Source organism: Nomascus leucogenys, chromosome 7b (genome assembly GCF_006542625.1).
Source record: "Nomascus leucogenys isolate Asia chromosome 7b, Asia_NLE_v1, whole genome shotgun sequence".
In the NCBI taxonomy this organism is placed as follows: Eukaryota; Metazoa; Chordata; class Mammalia; order Primates; family Hylobatidae; genus Nomascus; species Nomascus leucogenys.
The window spans coordinates 22,050,340-22,067,349 of record NC_044387.1 but is presented as its reverse complement, the minus strand read 5'-3'; the positions used below and the strand labels follow the sequence as shown (position 1 = coordinate 22,067,349).

At 36.4% G+C, this 17,010-nt stretch overlaps 1 pseudogene; it reads left to right on the top strand.

Annotated features, from left to right (window-relative positions):
• LOC100590180 overlaps positions 1 to 13,636 on the top strand; it is a 123,150-nt pseudogene extending 109,514 nt beyond the window's left edge.
• Positions 13,637 to 17,010: the final 3,374 nt, after the last annotated feature.

Below are 17,010 nucleotides of genomic sequence, written 5' to 3'. Positions count from 1 at the left end.
AAAGGTATCAAATATCTTTGATTCCATTAAAGAAGAGTGAATTTATGAACAGAGCAAAGAAAATACAATAGGAACTATATCTTATATAGCAGGTCACGATTATAATGGTGTTTTGCTACAGAGCCATTCTAACTGATGCCTTCCTCTTAAGACATTACTCACTGTCCACTCATAGTTTTAAAAATAACCCACAAGCTTAGGGGAGATAATTGTCTAGCCAAGAAAAGTACTTATCCCTTCATCTTAGACCAAAATTTACCTAAGATATTTTAACTTTTACTTAATGTTTAGAAAAGCTTACAGAAAAATAAATTTTTAGAATGGGAAGATGGTAGGAATTATTCAATCCAAACTCTTCTATTATACAGAATAAACTATGATCCAGAAAATAGACTTGTTTAATGTAAACAAAATGCTTAGCATCAGAGTCAAAATAACACTTTTTTTCTTTGTCTGATGTTCTAAGTAATAGTAATGAATATTAAGATTACACTTGAGGCTGGGTGTGGTGGCTTACGCCTGTAATCCCAGCACTTTGGGAGGCCGAGGTGGGCAGATCACAAGGTCAGGAGATCGAGACTATCCTGGCTAACATGGTGAAACCCTGTCTCTACAAAAGAATACAAAAAAATTAACCGGGTGTGGTGGCAGGCACCTGTAGTCCCAGCTACTTGGGAGGCTAAGGCAGGAGAATGATGTGAATCTGGGAGGCAGAGCTTGCAGTGAGCCGAGATCGCACCACTGCACTCCAGCCTGGGCATCAGAGCGAGACTCTGTCTCAAAAAAAACAAAAAAAAACAAAAAAAACTACACTTGAAACAATTCTAAATATCTGAAGAGTACAGAACTTTTAAAATACTCATACAATAAATAAGCAAGATGTATTGGATAAACAGAAAGTGATTGCTGCAAGTTATTTGAAAGACCTATCAACTTTATTCTCATTCAAGATGGCTATGTGCTCTAAATATAGAATATTGCAATCCTCTGACCTTAAAGTTATTATAAGACATGGTATGTGTCACTATGGAATTGTTTAGTCAAGTGTATAAAACTCTTAGAAAATCCAACTTAATTTTACCAGCAAATTATTAGGCCTACTAAAATATGTTTTTACTTTTTTCAAGAGCAATCAAATCAAACAGCATATATCAAACTTTGATCAACACATTTTTTTTTCCATCTACAATACTGCCAATAGATAGAAAAAGGGAGACTGACTTCTCTACCATTCTGAAAGCTTCTTGCCTCTGCTCTCCACACTGTATTATTAGGTATCACAGAAACACATAAAAACTATGCTAATAAATGTCATGGAGACACAGAGTAAAAAGTAGATCGATTGCTCAAATGACACTTCACAGCTGCTTGAAGAGGATTTAAGGCCTCCCAGGCTATGCAGGTGAAACAACTCATTTTGCCAAGCAGTTTCCTTTTAGGGTCCTCAGCCTTGTATGACCACCTAATCTGATTTTATCTTCAGCAGAAGTTATTGATTCAAATCAGACAAACCATCATATATGGAACATGGGCCAGGGAACAACTGCATCTGGCTAGATAGCACATTTAAATTTCATTCTTGGCAGCTAGAATCCAGGATTTTTTAATATGATTTTTATAAATTTATCAGGTGTGACCACACGTAATATTTTGGATTATGGAAAAAAATCTGGAAAACAGCCATGTTTTTAAAGCCCATAGGGACATGGTGCTGTGACATTTATAACTCTCATTTAGATATATATAATCAAGTATCTATTTAATAATGTAAATAGAATAACTTTAAAAAACTAAAAGTTCCTTGTTTTGTTTTCATAATTTCTACCAATTATGGTTGTTACTCTAGGGAGAGTCCGCAGAGCTCCTGCTACCACCATTCCAAAAATACTGTCTTTCTCTATCAATATTGTATACCAAAATGTAATGAGTGTTATTTCTTAACATGTTTCAAGCTGAATTTATTCTATGTTCTAATTTAGGGTCACCCTTTTACCTTGTGCTCTTTCTTTAATACCATTACTTGATAAAATATTATTTATTTTCTAGATGAAGTTTAAGCATTGTTTTCTTTAAGGAAGGTTCTTAATTTCTCAACTTGGTGTGTTCTTAATATCTTAATCCATGAGCCTTTTATTTCAAATATGTCCAGTCACTTACCTTTGCCTTAGTTTGGAGTTGTTCTTTTTTATTCTTTTCCCTGCCTTTGATTTTAAGTTCCTCCAGGAAATAAATTATGTTTTGCCTATCTTTGTATTTCTTATCTTTTTTTTCACATTTTAGCATCTATAACAAGTAACATCTAAACAGTTGTCAATACATACTTGGTTGTAGAAATAATGAATGGACAAAATAAAAATAGCTCAGATTATGAAATATCATATCATAAAACCACAGTTATCAAACTGCATCTCACAAGGTTCCATAACATATTATTTTAGACTTCTTTTGTCCTAATGTCAGCCTAGCAACATTCCATATTCATTAAAAAAGTGAGTTGAGAGAAAAATATTACCACTGTAATGTATTTAGCTTGGCCTTAATGTAGGAGGGGATTATTAAGCTATTAGGAAAACATAAAATGTAAAATTTTTATTTAATAATTCAAGTGAAAATCAATCAAGAAGCTTAATAAGATTTGTCAGAAAAAGATATTAAATGGTACAACAGTGCTAAATGTTTTTAAGTGAGGTCTGCAAACATATATTTTAAGTTATATTAGAATATTGAGAATTTGTCACTGAATATTTCCCTCAGTTTTATTTATCATCTTGGAAATCACTCAAAACTTTAATCTCACAAAGGGAAGGAGAAGGAAGACAAGGAGGAAGAGAGGAAAGACCAACTTTTTTATTAAGTCTGATATTATGAAAAAGACTAACTGAGATATTGTGATTTCAGATTCAGACCACTATAATAAAACAAATATCACAATTGAGTCACAGAATTTTTTTGATTTCCCATTACATATAAAAGTTATGTTGGCCGGGGACGGTGGCTCAGGTCTGTAATCCTGGCACTTTGGGGGGCCGAGGCGGGCAGATCACAAGGTCAGGTGATCGAGACCATCCTGGTTAACATGGTGAAACCCCATCTCTACTAAAAATACAAAAAATTAGCTAGGCGTGGTGGCGAGCGCCTGTAGTCTCAGCTACTTGGGAGGCTGAGGCAGGAGAATGGCATGAACCTGGGAGGTAGAGCTTGCAAGCTTGCAGTGAGCTGAGATTGCGCCACTGCACTCCAGCTTGAGCGACAGAGTGAGACTCCAGCTAAAAAAAAAAAAGTTATGTTTACATTATACTTTATAATAACTGTGCAATAGCAGTATGTCTTAAAAAAAAACGTACATACCTTAATTAAAGTGTATTTTATTACTGAAAACACTAATAATCCTCTGACCCTTAGGCCAAGCATAATATTTCTGCTGGTGGAGGATCTTGCCTCGATGTTGATGGCTGCTGACTAATCACCGTGTTGGTTGCTGAAGGTTGGAGTGGCTGTGACAATTTCTTAAAATAAGACAGTGAGGTTGCCACATCAATTGACTTTTTCTTTCATGAAAGATTTTTCTGTAGCGTATCATGCTGTTTGATAGCATTTACCCACAGAACTTATGTCAAAGTTGTAGTAAATTCTCTCAAACTCTGCACTGTTTTATTAACAAAGTTTATGCACTATTCTAAATCATTTGCTGTCATTTTAACAAGGTTCATAGTGTCTTAACCAGTAGTAAATTCCACTCATGAGATCATTTTATTTAAAAAGCAACTCTTTATCCATTAAAGTTTTATCACGAGATTTTAGGAATTCAGTCACATATTCTAGTTCTTTTGCTCTTACCACCACATCTATAGTTATTAACATATCCTCTATTGAAGTTTTGAACACCAAAGTCAACTCTGAGGGTTGGAATCAACTTCTTCCAAATTCTTGTTAATGTTAATATTTTGTCCTTCTCCCATGAATCATGAATGTTCCTAACGGCTTCTACAATGTTGAATCTTTTTCTGTAGGTTTTCAATTTACTCTTCCCAGATCCATCAGAAGAATCACTCTCTATGGCAGGGATAACCTGAATAAAGGACATTTCTTGAATAATAGGAGTTGAAAGTCAAAATTATGGCTTAATACATGGACTGAAGGATTGGCGTTGTGTTAGAAATTATGAAATCATATATTTATCTTCTTATACATCCCCACCAGAGCTCTTGGATGACCAGATGCAGTGTTGGTTAGCAGTAATATTTTGGAAGGAATCTTTTTTCTGAGCAGTAGGTCTTGACATTGGATTTAATACATGTGCTGTCTTTCAGGTTTTGTTATTCCATTTCTAGAGCACAGGGTAGATTTAACATGATTCTTAAGGGCCCTAAGATTTTCAGAATGGTAAATGAGTATTGGTTTCAACTTAAAGTCAACAGCTGTATTAACCTATTAACCTGTAAGAAAAGAGTCAACCTGTCCCTGGAAACTTTGAAGACATACACTGACTTTTCCTCTCTAGCTATGAAAGTCCTCAACGACATCCTCTTCCAGTATAAGGCTGTTACATTCACACTGAAAATTTGTGGATAAGTGTATCCACCTTCATTGATTATCTTAGGTGTGTTTTCTGAATAACTTGATACAGCTTCTACATCAGCATTTGCTGCTTCACCTGCACTTTTTTGTTATAGAGATGATTTCCTTAAACTCATGAACCAACCTCTCCTAGCTTCCAACTTTTCTTCTGCAGCTTCCACACCTCTCTTAATTTTCATAGATGTGAAGAGAGTTAGGGTCTTGCTCTGGTTTACGACTTGGCTTAAGAATTTAACACTAAAACTTTCTTCATATCAGCAATAAGTTTATTTCACTTTGTTATCATCTGTGTGTTCACTGGAGTGGCACTTTTAATTTCCCTCATGAGCTTTCCCTTTTCATTTACAACATGGATAACTGTTTGGTGCAGGAGGCCTACCTTTTGGTCTGTCTTGGCTTTCAACATGCCTTCCTCACTAAGCTTAATCATTTCTAGCTTTTGAATTCAAGTGAGAGACATGAGACTCTGCCTTTCACTTTAACGCTTAGAGGCCATTGTAGGGTTATTAACTGGATTAATTTCAATGCTGTTGTGACTCTGGGAATAGGGACATCTGAGAAGAGTGAGAGAGATGGGGAGAACATCTTATCAGTGGAGCAGTCAGAACACACTTAACATTTATCGATTATTTTTCCTGTCTTATATGGGCATAGTTTGTGGCTTTCCAAAACAATTACAATAGTAACATCAAAGAGCACTGATCGAAGATCATCATAGCAGATATAATAAAAACTTTGAAACATTCCAAGAATTACTAAAATGTTATACAGAGATACACAATGAACATATACAGTTGAAAAAAATGATGCCAATAGACTTGCTTGACACAAGTTTGTCACAAATCTTCAATTTGTGAAAAATACAATATCTTCATAGGGCAATAAAATGAGATATGTCTGCATTCCCTACAATCAAGTGGAGCAGAGAAAAATAAGCATTCTTTGTGCAGTTGTAATATCACATATAAATTAAACTATTCATAAATTTTAATGTAGTATCAGCAATATGAATGGGATAGATGCTACCTGTTTATGAGGGTGGTGTCATAGAAGTTCAAGTAAGAAAAAGAAACAATAGTGTAAGGAATACTTCTATAGCCACTATTATACCATTCATTTGTCATTTTCTATATGTATTATCTAAGGCTCTCTTCACACAAAAATAGCAGAGTTGTGTAGCTGTGACTAAGATTTTATGGTCTATAAAGCCAAAAACATATAGTATTTGACCTGTACAGAAAAAAAAAATTGATGAACCCATCACAGAACATGTGCTCAGTGAGTCAGATAAGTAGTGTTTCATGAGGACTCTTCACAGCATCAAACCAAGAGAGAACACAAGAGAAGGTCTGAGAAAGGGCTCTGTGCTCATATGCTGTATATTCTGTTTGATGATAAAAAATATGCATGTTGCTTACTTCAGGAAGTAATAACATGTATCTTAGATTAGGATATCTAAAAGCAGAGGTTGAGACAGAGATTTGGGTAGTAGTTATATATTGAAGGATAGCTTTTAATAAAAAAAATATATAGTCTGAAGTGAGTGAAAGGAAAAGGGAAGGGTCAAGCAAGACTATTAATTCTGGTAAAGTATACCCTGGGCTGAATCCACATTGGAGGATGAGGCCTCTGAAATAGAAATCTTACTGTAGTGTTTTGCCCCTTTGAGGGAAAGTTGCCCCTATATCAATCGTTCATGAATGGACACTGCCTCAATATGAGTAGGTGTGTACATAGCATTCCAACAAGGTTGGCTTCTGCTAGCTGAAGCAATTATCTAGGAACTGGGGTAACTGTGAGCCATTAGCAGGCAGCACTTACAATAGCTGGGGGATAGGCACATCAGCCTGCTAACAGGAGATCCAGTGGAGAACAAACAGCACCTACTACAGAATCTTACTCAAATAACAGTCAACTAAATGTCTACTGGATTTCAGTCTTGATTACTACCGAATGATGCATCCAGAATGATCTTTCCAAAGTGCAAACCTCAGCAGCTTTTTGATTAGAAACCTTTGAGAGTCCTCTTAGGATATCTGTTGAGTCACCCATGGGCTGGCCTTTCTAGATACTCATTACTTATTCATGGACCCAGCAGCATTTTCTATGAACAAACCCTAATCTTACTTCCTTTACTAGTAGAGTATAAAAATATTTGAATTTCCCTAAAAATGTTATGTTGCCTTATTCCTTAGCACTCTGCCCATGATGAAATCTGTGTCTTACGTCAATATGTTGACATATACATTGAAGATTTCAGTGCCCCTCCTACCCTCAAGTGACCACTTCAATACAGGAACTGCTGAGACTTAAATATTAAATTCCTAGTGGCTTTATTCAAAGGGAATATGGTAGATTGGAGACAAAACAGATAAATGCTCTGCAGCTCTACTTATCAAGAGGTCAAGTTTATGTTAAAATCTCTTGAAAGCTGGCAAAGCTTATGACTTGCTTAGGCCAGTGGAACAGTAGAAAACCTGATGCAAGTGGATATTTAAAGTGCTGGCACAATGAGGCTTTGGAACTCTAGGGCTACCATGGGAATGAGTTTAGGTAAGGCTAATGTAGGATAAAAGAACAGATAGAGAGAAGAGCAAGTTGGTCCCAGATGTCCCACCCATCATAACCAACCAGTCACAGCTGGCCCACCATTTAACTGCAGATGCATGAGAATCAGATAATCCATGTCTGGTTCAAATCAGAACTGCCTAGTAAACCCAGCCCAAATTATCTACCTACAGAATCATAAAGTCAATTTTTTAGCCACGAAATTTTTTTGGCAGTTACTCCTATAGAGAGAGTTGTCCAATAGAAGATGCTCCACTCCTTTATCAGGCTCTATCAAGTATAATTAAAATATTGAGAAGCCCTTAAAACTGGAGAGAAAAACAAGTTAAAGTGAAAAATTAGGAAAAAATATTATTAGAGACTAAATGAGTGAGTTGCATTATTCCTCTGAGAAGGTTTATACCCAAAAGATTATAAATCACTCTACTATAAAGATGCATGCACACGTATGTTTATTGCAGCACTATTCCCAATAGCAAAGACTTGAAACCAACCCAAATGTTCATCAATAATAGACTGGATTAAGAAAATGTGGCACATGTACACTGTGGAATACTATGCAGCCATAAAAAAGGATGAGTTTATGTCCTTTGCAGGGACATGGATGAAGCTGGAAATCATCATTCTCAGCTATCACAAGAGCAGAAAACCAAACACCGCATGTTGTCACTCATAAGAGGGAGTTGAACAATGAGAACACATGGACATAGGGAGGGGACTATCACACACTGGGGCCTGTCGGGCGGTTGGGGGACTAGGGGAGGGATAACATTAGGAGAAATACCTAATGTAGGTGATGGGTTGATGGGTGCAGCAAACCACCATGGCACGTGTATACCTATGTAACAAAACTGCACATTCTGCACATGTACCCCAGAACTTAAAGTATAATAATAAAAGAGATAATGCAAAAGCATTGACTCCAAAATTTGTGCATCTGTTTTCAGATAACCTATTTTCAACATTGTCCCCATTGTTTTCCATTCCTAAGTTCTATTATCGTTCACTCAATCAAATCTGGGGTCTGAAATTACATCAATCTCATTAATTCTGTCGGGTCCTCGCAAACAGTACGTTAAAGAATGACACCAAATGTCAGAGCTCTTCCAAAAGAGTTTAGTTTTTTTGTTCCAATGAATACGGTTCATATGAGAAACACGGTTCATACGAGAAAAATATAATTTAAGAATAGAAGCCTTCTAAGCTCTACGAAACTGTTTATAAGAAACATTTGCAGGTAATCATCATTATTGCCACATAATAGGCATTGGGTGTCTACTATATAAATTAGCTTATCATCATCAGATAAATGAAGTTACTTTATTGCCTCTATAATTAAGTAGAAAGATGGCAGGATGAGAAAGTAACTCTTGCTTCTTTGGTTTGCACAGTTTGAAATGTTGAACTTGAGCAATTTGCTTGCAGTGACCAAAAACTTTAGTTGCAATAACATTCATAAAACCTATCCCTGCCAATTCTACCGTAATGCAAGCACAATATTTCTTTTGTTTACACTTGGAAGGTAAAAGAGATAAAAATTGTCAGAAAATCTCAGCAGTTCACATAAATTTATGTCTTCTTAAATATCTTTTCCTACAACGTAACAAAAGCACAGGGAATCATGCTGTATTTTACTGACATTGTAAATAGTGATTTTTAAAGATTTCTGGCTTCATGATTTCCTCTTTCCTGTTGCTTTCCACAAGTTTCAGGAATAACGTAAGAATATATACAGTCAAATATTTATTCCTTCCACACCTTGGACCATACAATATGTCTTCAATATTATCCTACAAAACACTGTGTTAGACTGTGAACAGAGATGACAGCCTAAAATGAAAGAAATAATCCCCACCCCCCAAAAACCAAACATACCTAAAGCAAGGATTTACAAGGCATTGCAAAAAGAGTCCCAAATTGCCATTATTGGATAATATGGGAGTCTGGTGCATGGATTTTAAAGCAATATACAGATATTCACTACATATGTCTTCAAATGTGCATACTTTTTCTTTAGTTGTGACAGCAGTCACTTGATATTGATGAACTCTGAATGATGCCCAAATACATAAAGATGCTATTAAATGTGGCCAATTGAAGACAAAGTATCTTGGTCACTATGGTGGTTATTATAATATTTGCTATTGCCTATATATTTTAGTACAACCAGAAAATATCAGAACATGAAATATTTTCTATGCCATGCTAGCATTTAAGTTCCACATATGTACAAACTGTTGTTTAGCTCATCAATGTATTTAGCTCACCAATATATCCCAAGGATATAGCCTGACATGTAACAGGTGTTAAATTAGTGACTGGATGAATATATGATGAGATAGATTCTGGTTATTTTCTATACTGCTGAAGTATTAGGGGTTCTTTTCTCCTTGAGTTCTTCAAATTATTTGCTGTTCTGTATATTTTGTCATAAACATAACAGAGGTCAGCTTAAAATATCTATTGAGATGTATTTTATAGGCATTAAGAGGAGCAGGACAAATACTTGAGGAAACTTTGCAGCACAGGACGGGAATCTGAACAGCTATCAGAGTATAATTTTAGGTAGAATGCAAATCAGTAATGCTGAGGTTGGGGCCTGCTCTTGCTTTTAGGTTTTCCTGTAATGCTAATCATTCACATTCAGAGTCCTCTTCAAGAAGAGTGAATTCTCTGTGTCAATTTTAGACAATCAGAGGGCTTAAAACAAAAATGATTGACTCTTTATCCTTTCTTTATTCCAAGAATGCATTGTTCCTTTTATTTTATTGCCCATTATTCTTAACATATTCAGCATTAGAATTTCAGTTACAAATCTCCAATGTGTATTTTAAAAATTCAAATAACTGATACTTTGATCAAATCTTCAACTTGTATATCAGAGCATTAAGGATGTTAGCTGAAGTCTGTTCTCTCTCTAACCTCATGTAATACACACACGCACATGCACACACACACATATAAATATATATAAATGTAAAAAAATCTCATATATAAATATATAAAATAGTAGTGTGTATATACATAAATATATAAAATGTGTGTATATGTAAATATATAAAACGTGTGTATATATATAAATATATAAAATGTGTGTGTGCTTAACACTTTAGGAAAAAACATAATGCTTTCTTTTCAAAAGGAGACTCAGATTTTTAAATACAAATTCCATTCCTTTGAAGAAGGGTCAATTGTATTTCCTATTTAAAATTTAAGGTGAAATCACCAATTAAGAAGAAAAATACTTTTTCTTCAAATAAAATACAGTTCTTACTAAAATATTCTTAAAGAAATCTAAATGAATAAAGCCGTAAATGAACCAATTACCTTGTTCTTTTATTAAAGATTAGTAGACATCCCAGGGAGCATTAAGCTTAAATTTGAACAAATTATTGAAACTTGACTAGCAATTTGAATGGAAACTGTATGTGTGGAAAATTATACAATGTAAAAAGCTAGTTTTTTTTGTACTTTTTGGGGAACTATGTGGCAGGTTTTATTACATATATTTTTGCATTATTACCCTGCAACAAGTCAGAAGGATATAATGCTTCATGTAGGGTGATGACACTGTGAGACAGCAGTCATAAATAACAGAAGTGAAAGCACACTTTCGACTTTTGAATAAAATGTCTTTCCACTGATTCAGAGTAAGCATCAAAGCTCTGCTTTGAGAAATCCTATCTTTGAACTACTCTATATGTAGTAGAGTAAATATGGCCTTATCTGGGTTCAGTTTTCAAATAAAAGTTAAAATAAAAATGAAATCATCCATGCATTTCTAAATCAAGTTGTGTAATATTATCCCCTCACCTTTCTTCCTTTCCATCAACGTACCATGAATTGAAGGTTATTTTTGTTGTCCTAAAGTCATATTTATGAAATGCAAAATACCAAACAAGGAACTCCATAAGGTGGGCTAAAGCTTATTTTAAAAACACAGCAAATAAAAATAAACACCAAAACTTTATGTTTTAATTTTCCTTGCAAAAATTCAGACATGCTAAAATAGTACTTTAACATTCTCTAATTGTTTTTATATAGACTTTTTGATAATTACTTATCTGTGGAAAGTTTTAGAAGGAACCATAGTTTCACAATTGTATGAATAATTTTGTTCATACTGCTAATCCTTCTCCATTAATTATTGTTGTATATTTCAATTTTTGCTATTTCTTGAAGCCAGAGTTTTCAAACTCCTCTCATGCATATGAAAACCTACTTAATTTGAGATATCATGTATACATATGTATATATATCATGTATATATATGATATTGAATACCACATTGTTTGAACTTTATAGGAATGAGACCATTAAATAATTTTTTTTCAATAAAGTAATAGTTAGTTGAACCATAATAGAGTAGCCTACAGGTCATTAAAAGGCAATGTAAATATTTTTTTGTAATACATTTTTATCCCCGAAGTTGAAATATATAATTAAATGTTAAAACTGAAGACTAAATGTTACGAAATTAATTAATATAAAGTTTGGTTTATATTTAGAGAGTAAAAGATTTTTACCAGAGGACAAATACAGACTCGGGGAGGAAGTGGCACTGTCAGTCCGCGGCACTCGTGGGCTCCTCAACATGGAGCTACAGGAGGCCTTGAGAAGCAGCAGCAGGAACGAGGCTCGCCCGCCAACCACAACACCGGAAGCAAAGCCCGAAAGAAGCTCCCCCTGACCGTGGCTGACTCGAGGCGGCCGTGCACCCTGATGGGCATTTATCCCCATGAACCCAAACACAAGAAGAAGGTTAATAAAGGTGCTACTGCCGCCCAAACTTGTTACCTCATCGAAGATATCAGGTTTCTCCTCCAAGAATTCATCGTCAACAAGGTCCGGGAATACAAGGTGTCTGTCAGGAAGCCCCGGAAGGCCTATGAGAAGAGCGAGCGGAACACCGTGGAACATCTAAAGGACCATAAGGCCGACTACACACATGACCACATCATCAAGGAACGGTACCCCACATTCATCGACGCCCGGGGGGACTTGGGCAGCACCGCCTTCTCCATGTGCTTCCTCTTTTCCACCTTCCCCCAGGCTGACAAGTGCCATGTGCAGACCATTCCGCTGTGCTGCGGGATCGCAGTGGAGTTCATGCATTACGTCATCGCTGCCTGTGCCCCGAGCAAGGTCTTCCTGTCCATCAAAGGCATTTACTACCGGGCTGAGGTGCTGGCGCAGCCCGTCGTGTGGATCACCCCCTATGCTTCCTCCCACGACCACCGGACAGACGTGGACTACAGAGTCATGGCCACCTTCACCTACTTCTACAGCACCCTACTGGGCTTCATCGATGAACTTCAGCCTCTACCAGTCGCTCAGCGTTCACTATTCCCTCAAGCTGAGGGTCAGGCCCAAGCAGAGGTGAAAGCCAGTGAGGGCACCTATGCGCTGGACTCAGAGAGCCCAGTGGAGAAACTGGAGGCCCTCAGTGCCAGCCTGGCCGGTGCGGTGGTGCCTGCCACAGAAGAAGAGGCCGAGGTGGATGAGTTTCCCGCCAACGGGGAGTTGGCGGTGCAGGCGGAGGACCACAAGAAGGAGCTAGAGGCGCAGGAAAAGCACAAGAAGCTTTTTGAGGGCTTGAAGTTCTTCGTTAACTGACAGGTGTTCCCTGAAGCCCTAGCCTTCGTCATCAGGAGTATTGCGGGGGACATATCCTGGGAAAAGCCTTTGTACATGGGTCCCACCTATGCAGCACCCACCAGATTGTCGACTGGCCTGGGCAGCAGACCTCAGTTATTGGCAGACATTACGTGGAGCCCCAGTGGGTGTCTGACTCCATGAACGCTAGACTGCAATTCCCGGAGCAGAGTACTTCCCTGCAATGCAGCTACCCCTACATTCTTCACCCTTTGTGACTGAGGAGGAAGGAGATTACATCCCATCTGAGAAGCTGAAGCTTCTGGCTCTGCAGCGGGGAGAGGACCCAGGAAACTTGAATGAGTCAGAAGAGGAGGAGGAGGAAGACAACCAAGGTGATGGTGATGAAGGGGGAGAAAATGAAGAGGAGAGTGGTTCGGAAACGGAGGAAAAGGCCTGGCTGGCAGCACTGGAGGAGCAGAGAACGGAGGGGAAGAAGCCCAGGGTGATAACAGGACACGAGAAGCTGGAGAAGAAGCAGCAGCTGGCCCAGGAGGAGGAGAGCGAGACCAGGCGCCTGGCCATTATGGTGATGAAGGAGCCGGAGAAGTACCTGTACCAGAAGTTCATGTTTGACAGAAGGCGAAAAAGCCAAGAGGCCAAAAAGCTACCAGAGTAGCAGAAAGCCCATGATGAGGCAGTGAGATCTGAGAAGGCCGAAAAGTCAAGGCCGATTCGAGTGCCAGTGGCCCCTCAGAGGGCCGAGGCCAGCTCCCCAGCAGCTGGATGTGGCAGAGGCAGGCCAGATCTCCTAAGTGTGGTGACAGATCAGAGTCGCTTCTCTTCTGCTCTTCCTTCCTCCAGCCAGTCCTGGCCCCTCATGCTCCTTGGCTAGCCTGGTGGGGAGCTCTGGCTTCCTTTGGATGGAGCTCCCCTGCTGGTGCCTGGGTAGAAAAGAGGCCTCTGTGCCCAGCCTGATTCTGTGCTCCCAGAAGCCAGTGACACGAGGTGCAGGGACCTGACCAGGCCCTCACATGCTGTCCCCCTTCATCCTGGCTTTCCACGGCTCCCTCCCACACAGTGTGTCCCACGATTCTCAGGCTGTGATGGGTTAAGGGTGTGAGTAGCAATTGTTATTAAACGACTGGACTTTTGCAGCCAATTGTGAAGAAAAGAAATAGATTCACTAAAAGTAAGTCATTTAATTTATTCACTCAATTAATTTAATTAATTCATTTCCCTGTTATTGAAGTATAACAAACCTGTAGCATGTTGTACATTTTTAAAGAATAGAGTACAATAAAAGTTTAAAAAATCTAAGGACTTATATAACCATGATGGAGATTAAGATAAAAAAATCTATATTATATGAATAGGAAAAAATATTGTGTGTGTGTATGTGAGTCCATTGGGTGCAATAGTAAGATAACTAAATTTTACCTTAGCCCCCAAATAGTTGATTTTCTATCTGTCAAACTCTGCAGTGAACTCAAAAAGGTTATTAAATATATTATTTAAATATGTTGGAAGAAATTGTCTGGACATACAAATTTGCATGACGAATGGAGTAGCCATGTGAAATTTTTGGACTAAAATGTATGTATATACATTTGTTTAACAAATTTAAATTTTAAATTAAAATACAAGCAATGCAGATTTGTAGTTTGTAATAAAAATACAAAAATATTAGGTATGGTGATGAAGTATATTTAAAAGAATAAAAATTAGGAAATATTTAGTAAAAAACTAGCTTGTCTTGGCACATATACCCACCAAAAAATCGTTTTTGAAATGCATAAACTACTAAGGTAATCCCAAACATGCATTTAGAATCTAAAGAATAAATTAGATAAAAATAAATACATTAAAAAAAAGATTGTCTTTGAATTGACAGTGTTGTAAAGACCAAATGATTCTAAAAAATAAGACATTATGAATATTACAAAGATATAAGTTTGACATAATTATTAATTTTATGGCTATATCAAAACTATGCAAAAGCTATGCAAGTTATAAAAGTAAAACAAATATTTTCATAGGTACAAATAAAATAATCAAACCTGGACTAACCTAAATATTCTCAAAACAAATATTTTAATTAGTTGTTCAGAACTATACAATTAGTTCTGTTGCTAATAATTTACTTAATTATGTAATTTATCATTGGAAAATGGTGAGTCATGCTGTCCATATGATGTTTTGGTCAGTGATTGACTGCATAGGTGACAGTGGTCCTATAAGATTATAATGGAGCTGAAAAATTCCTCTTGCCTAGTGACGATATAATTGTCAGGTTTCTGTAGCAGAAACTCATGTACTTGTGGTGATACTGGTGTAAACAAACTTACTGCCCTGCCTGTCATATAAAAGTATAACACATACAATAAGGCACAGTACGTAATACTTGATAATGAACATAAATGACTATGTTACTGGCTTACGGACTTACTATACTATGATTTTTATTGTTATTTTAGAGCATACTCCTATTTATTTAAAAAAAATTAACTATAGAATAGCCTCAGACAAGTTTTTCAGGAGGTCTTTCAGAAGAAGGCATTGTTATCATAGAAAATGATAGCTCCATGTATTTTGTTGCCCCTGAAGAACTTCCACTGAGACAAGATGAAGAGAGGGAAGACAGTGACATTGATAACCCTGGCCCTATGTGGGCCTAGACTAATGTGTATGTGTGTTAATTTTTAACAGGAAAGTTTAAGAAGTAAACAAAAAAAATCAAAAAATAGGAAAATGTTTATAAAATAAGGAAATACATGAAAAGTAATTGTATAGCTGTACAACATATTTGTGTTTTAAGCTAAGGTTTATTGTAAAAAAGGCAAAAGAAAAAAATTAAATACTTTATAAAGAAGTTACAGAAGCTAAGTTTAATTTATTATTAAACAAAGAAAATGTTTTTTGAATAAATTTAGTGTAGCTTCTGGACAGTGTTCATAAATTTTATGGTAGTGTAATGTCCTAGGTCTTCACATGCACTCACCACTCACTCACTGACTCACCCAGACAACTTCTAGTACTACAATTCCCATCCATTTTAATTGCCCTATACACGTGTACCATTTTTTATCTTTTATATTGTATTTTTACTGTACCTCTTCTATGCTTAGATATGTTTAGATTCACAAATACCATGCCATACAGGTTTGTAGCTGGGAGCAACAGGCCATACCACACAGCCTAGTTGTATAGTAGGCTATATCATCTAGGTTTGTGGAAGTACACTCCATGATGTTTATATAAGCAAGGATGTCATCCAAGGATTCATTCCTCTGAAATTATCTCTGTCATTAAGTTACCCACGAGTGTACTTGTATGTGAGTGCATGTGTATGTGTATATATATAATTACCATACACTGATAATATAATTTCAAATTTCTAATAAGAAATCTATGGACTCTAGTACTGCTTGCTTTCACCTTATCCTTTCATTTGTTTTTACCTTCAAGCTAATAGCTGAATTTATTCTCTTTACTTTTTTTTCATTGAAGATTAAAGGCATGCCTAGTTTTGAAATGCAGTTGACTGGACAGTTGACAGCCTATTAAACTGAAGTCATACAAGCTGTACATTTTAACGCCTGGATTCCAAAGTGCAATCAAAATGACTTTATATGTAAGAGCAGTGCACTTCTGAAATATTTGTAGATGGATACATAACAGTTTCATAAAACTCTCCTGGCCTTTTGCCTTTTAAAAAAACATTGAAGTCAACTAAGCTGATTAAAGTATTTTTAAGTTGGGAATTCTGGAGAGATTTTAGTGCATATAAAACATGTAATTCTGGTTTATTATTAACTCTAAATTAACTTTAAGAGTATATATACAGTAACTGAATAATCCTGTATTGACTATAGGATTTCCTAGTAATGGTTGAAAGCAATCACATCAAAGAGGTAACAAATTTTAAAAATAAGTAAATAAAACCTGGAGATTATCTAGTCTAATCACATTATGTTATCATGACTGTTATCCTCGTTCCTAACTCATGACATTTAATTATCTTTTTATTATACATTAGAGAAAATAATGTCATTTTATATGCATAATTTAAGTATGCTTTATACCATATTTTACCTATTAGGGAGGGTATTTTTCTACTCCATATCCCAAATTCTTCACTTCACAGAAACTTACAGGTCAAGCCCCTTAACATGCAAAAAAAAAAAAAATATGCCCTAATGTTGTAGGACAAGAGGTTTGCTTCCTGGTGTATCTGTCCTACTCCCTTTAGCAATGCTTTAGCTGGAA